This window comes from Dendropsophus ebraccatus, chromosome 14 (genome assembly GCF_027789765.1).
Source record: "Dendropsophus ebraccatus isolate aDenEbr1 chromosome 14, aDenEbr1.pat, whole genome shotgun sequence".
Taxonomy (NCBI): Eukaryota; Metazoa; Chordata; class Amphibia; order Anura; family Hylidae; genus Dendropsophus; species Dendropsophus ebraccatus.
The window spans coordinates 4,778,531-4,784,260 of record NC_091467.1 but is presented as its reverse complement, the minus strand read 5'-3'; the positions used below and the strand labels follow the sequence as shown (position 1 = coordinate 4,784,260).

Genomic DNA, 5,730 nt, shown 5'->3' with positions numbered 1-5,730 from the left:
TAAAGCTACTTCTACCAATATTAGAGTCTATTGTTGGGATTTGTACACACACACACACACAGCCCTTCACTGTCAAGATGAAATCCCTTTAAGCAAAAGCTTGCAATTCCAAATGGTGGAGGAGGCAGACAACCCCTCTAAACCCAACAAATGTTAAAAGGGGTAGTTCACAAAAAAAAAATATATATATATCTTTCAAATCAACTGGTGCCAGAAAGTGCCAGAGTTGTAATTTACTTTGCTATTACAAAAATCTTCCAGTACTTATCAGCTGCTGTATGTCCTGCAGGAAGTGGTGTATTCTCTCCAGTCTGGCACCGTGCTCTCTGCTGCCACCTCTGTCCATGTCAGGAACTGTCCAGAGCAGGAGAGGTTTTCTATTGGGATTATGCTGCTGCTCTGGACAGTTCCTGACATGGACAGAGGTGGCAGCAGAGAGCACTGTGTCAGACTGGAGAGAATACACCACTTCCTGCTGGACAAACAGCAGCTGATAAGTCCTGGAGATTTTTTTTTTTTTTAAATAGAGGTAAATTACAAATCTTTCTCACTTACTGGGATCAGTGGATTTGAATCCAGGAAGGCCCAATCACAGGAAGGCACCTGCTCCTCTCTGCCAAGTACTGTTCAATGTGCACTAAACAAGGGGGATGCACAGTACAGTAAGGGGGGGGGGCGTCTTCTTCATCTGCAATCAGCAGGACACCAATCAGCAGCTGTAAAGATGTCACGCCTCAGCCACTGAAGAAGATATAAGACTCCGCACGCCAGGAGCCTGGATGGTAAGTATAACGCCCTCCCAACCTTTAACCTTGTGGATATGTTATACAACCCCACTTAACCCCCTGGGGGCCAGACCGTCACTTTCTGAGGTTTTCCGTGTACCCGACACCCTCCGCAGAGCAGGGGGAACCAGTTTAAATGCTCGAGTCTCCCATTAACTTACCCATTCGTTACGTGAGTCGAGCATTCCATAATATATAGGTATATAGAAAAAGTATAACTTTTTTTTTTTTGTGCACTGAACCTGGAGGCACTGCAATACCAGGTCAATGCCTGGAGAGGACAGAGCAAGCTCTTTTTCCATCTCCCTGTTCTAAAAATCCATTTAATATATGGTCCCCAGATAGGGGACGTATCAGATATTAAACTGATAAGAACAGATACTACACTTGATCTTAGCAAAAAGGCCGAGAAGCGATTAGATTCAGTATAACTTATCTATTCACTTAGACTTCTGGGCTCTGGAGTCCGATGGGCGGTCTCAGTGATTGACATGTAAGCACATTTATAGGCGAAGGCGGTCAATCAATGATAAGACCGCCCACTGGACTCCTAAGCCCAGAACAAATAGAAATTTAAATTTGGTTGTAAGTTTAACTGAAACTTTCCATGCGACGCTCTAACCCAATCTGCTCTCTCCTCTGTCCCTATAAGAGCCGATTCCGCAGGACTGTTCCTTATAACTACACTATGGTGGCCTACACTACACCATCCGCCACCACGTCCCGCAGACTGATATACGAATCCGTCAGGACTGATCTATACCCAATTATTTCTGAAGAAAACAAATCCGAATGGGAACGAGCTGTCAGAGTCCAAAGAACAGAGCGTCTCTGCGGAGAGTAATCAGTGACTTATTGTGGAGCAGATTACACAACCCTGCGACCTTTATCTCCACTCATCGGCCTCATTTATCAGATTAGCTGCTCTCCGATACGGCGGCCCCTCCATCATGAGGAGTCCCCTGGATATTACAAGTGTTCCTGTGCTCTCAGTGGGGTCACAGATCCTTCTGTATGATGGGACTGCATGGACTGTTCCACACAAGCTCTACAGGGGGGGGACAAATTAACATCAGTTATATGTTATAATGGATCAGATGACCGTCCAGCAGCCTCCCTGACTATATAGTTACAGTCTTTAAATGTATAATATATATATATATATATATATATATATATATATATATATATATTATTTTATATATTTATTTATTTAATTTATTTATTTTATTTTATTTTAGATAAAGATTTTTACACCTCCCTCATGGGATTGATAATAGATTTGAGGGGAAGAATGTAGTTTGAAAGTGAAAGTCACAACGGTGTCTGATCAGGAGGTCACATGACCCGGTTACAGTAACACAAGTTATTGCTACAGCAGAGCTGGGATGAAACAGAAAACACTGCAGGAATAGTGATATTGAGTAGGTGTTATATTGAGGCAGCAGTTTGATAGTACCAGCCCCAAATATATAGCGGGCAGGTCATCCTGACAATAGTAGGCAGTTTCTAATACCTTGGACCTCCAGCCTGACACCCATTTCCTGCTATCACTTTAGGGACTACAGCTCTTATACAGACCAATGTGTCCTTATAGATACACATGACCCCTATGTAGTCCCAGCCGGCAGTCACGTATCACTACACCATCTCTATGATAACCTACAAATTACAGAAGCAGCAGCAGGGGATGAGGGGGACATGAGAGTGCAGAATAAGAGGACACAGTGATGGTTACTATATAGCAGCACAGGTCTGCAGCTAGATCAGGAGACATAACAGTAGACTATAGATCAGGACTTAAAGTGATGTCATTTTGATGGAATTGTTGAAAATGTTGACAAACTCTTTAACCTGCTTGAGCCGCCAAGGACAGACCCCAAGGCACACAATTCTACGTAAGAAAATCTGGTTTCGCTGAAACATGAGATCTGGACATGTGGGTGTAAGATACCGGCTACATATCTGTCATATTTCATGTATCAATATATAGAGCTGCTACTTATAGGCACATACTGTACTGATTGTTACTAAACTTATCACTGATAGAACAGGTAACTATTTCCAGGTTATGTGAGGAAATGGAAAAAATACTGCCCCTATATAGACAAATAGAGCCAATATAATACTGCCCCCTATATACACAAATAGAGCCAATACTGCCCTACAAGACAAGAACTACTATAATACTGCTCCTATATACAGGAATATAAAAACTATAATACTGCCCCCTATATACAGGAATATAACTACTATAATACTGCTCCAATATACAGGAATATAACTACTATAATACTGCTCCCTATATACAGGAATATAACTACTATAATACTGCTTCTATATACAGGAATATAACTACTATAATACTGCTCCTATATACACATATATAACTACTATAACACTGCTCCTATATACAGGAATATACTACTATAATACTGCTCCTATATACAAGAATATAACTAATATAATACTGCTCCTATATACAGGAATATACTACTATAATACTGCTCCCTATATACAGGGATATAACTACTATAATACTGCTCCTATATACAGGGATATAACTTATATTCCTGTATATAGGGGCAGTATTATAGAAGTTATATCCCTGTATATAGGAGCAGTATTATAGTAGTTATATCCCTGTATATAGGGAGCAGTATTATAGTAGTTATATTCCTGTATATAGGGGGCAGTATTATAGTAGTATATTCCTGTATATAGGAGCAGTATTATAGTAGTTATATTCTTGTATATAGAGGGCAGAATTATAGTAGTTATATTCCTGTATATAGGAGCAGTATTATAGTAGTTATATTCCTGTATATAGGGAGCAGTAGTATAGTAGGTATATCCCTGTATATAGGAGCAGTATTATAGTAGTTATATTCCTGTATATAGGGGCAGTATTATAGAACTACTATAATACTGCTCCTATATACAGGGATATACCTACTATACTACTGCTCCCTATATACAGGAATATAACTACTATAATACTGCTCCTATATACAGGAATATAACTACTATAATTCTGCCCTCTATATACAAGAATATAACTACTATAATACTGCTCCTATATACAGGAATATACTACTATAATACTGCCCCCTATATACAGGAATATAACTACTATAATACTGCCCCTATATACAGGGATATAACTACTATAATACTGCTCCCTATATACAGGGATATAACTACTATAATACTGCTCCTATATACAGGGATATAACTACTATAATACTGCTCCTATATACAGGGATATAACTACTATAATGCAGTGGCGAGAGAAAATAGAAACTGGGGCACTCACCGATGCTTCCAAGCTGGTAACTTTATTACCGATATTTACAAGTCCATGGTGGAGGGAGGACAGATGGAGTAGCGGGCGCCTATACCCCGGAACGACGTTTCACGCCCACTCGGCGCTTCTTCCTGCCGGGAAGGTCACCTGATCTCAGAAGGGGGTGTGTTAAATACCATCACCAAAACCAATAACCCCCTTCTGAGATCAGGTGACCTTCCCGGCAGGAAGAAGCGCCGAGTGGGCGTGAAACGTCGTTCCGGGGTATAGGCGCCCGCTACTCCATCTGTCCTCCCTCCACCATGGACTTGTAAATATCGGTAATAAAGTTACCAGCTTGGAAGCATCGGTGAGTGCCCCAGTTTCTATTTTCTCTCGCCACTGCATCACATATCTCTGATTTGCCTTTCGTCCGGGAGCACCACTAGTACAAGCATTTCAGGCCGATCCATCCTATCACACGTCCTCTATTGCTAGCGTTGCTGGCAGTGCCGACTGCACTCTCCAGCTCTATAACTACTATAATACTGCTCCTATATACAGGAATATAACTACTATAATACTGCTCATATATACAGGAATATAACTACTATAATACTGCTCCTATATACAGGGATATAACTACTATAATACTGCTCCTATATACAGGAATATACTACTATAATACTGCTCATATATACAGGAATATAACTACTATAATACTGCTCCCTATATACAGGGATATAACTACTATAATACTGCTCCTATATACAGGAATATACTACTATAATACTGCTCCTATATACAGGAATATACTACTATAATACTGCCCCCTATATACAAGGATATAACTACTATAATACTGCTCCTATATACAGGAATATACTACTATAATACTGCCCCCTATATACAAGGATATAACTACTATAATACTGCTCCTATATACAGGAATATAACTACTATAATACTGCCCCTATATACAGGAATATACTACTATAATACTGCTCCTATATACAGGAATATACTACTATAATACTGCTCCTATATACAGGAATATAACTACTATAATACTGCTCCTATATACAGGAATATAACTACTATAATACTGCTCCTATATACAGGGATATACTACTATAATACTGCACCTATATACAAGGATATAACTACTATAATACTGCTCCTATATACAGGAATATAACTACTATAATACTGCTCCTATAACTACTATAATACTGCTCCTATGTATAAGGCTATTACTATATATACACGCACATAAGTCTGAGAGTGAGTGTGTGTTTGTGTGTGTGTGGCGCCACCTTGTGGATAACACAGCCATCTTATGTCACATATTCCACTTCTGTGCGGGAATGTGATAATATAAAACCTACAGAAGACCAGTCATGGATTTGCAGTGAAGCCGCCACAGAGAGCACTGTGTCACACTGGAGAGAATACACCACTTCCTGCGGGACATACAGCAGCTGATAAGTACTGGAAGACTGGAGATTTTTTTATGTAGAAGTAAATTACAAATCTTTAGCACCACTTGATTTGAAAGAATTTTTTGTTGGTGAGCTACCCCTTTAATCTGTGAAGTCCTATCCACAAGGCGGGAGCACTACTACATAACGTCTGGCTGCAGGGAGGATTACCGCACTT

At 39.8% G+C, this 5,730-nt stretch overlaps 1 non-coding gene across 1 annotated transcript; it reads right to left on the bottom strand.

The window, feature by feature from the left end:
• Window positions 1-1,011: 1,011 nt before the first annotated feature.
• Window positions 1,012-1,202, bottom strand: LOC138773417 (U2 spliceosomal RNA). The gene has a single exon (XR_011360118.1). It is a non-coding gene; the product is annotated as a U2 spliceosomal RNA (small nuclear RNA).
• Between the last annotated feature and the right edge of the window lie 4,528 nt (window positions 1,203-5,730).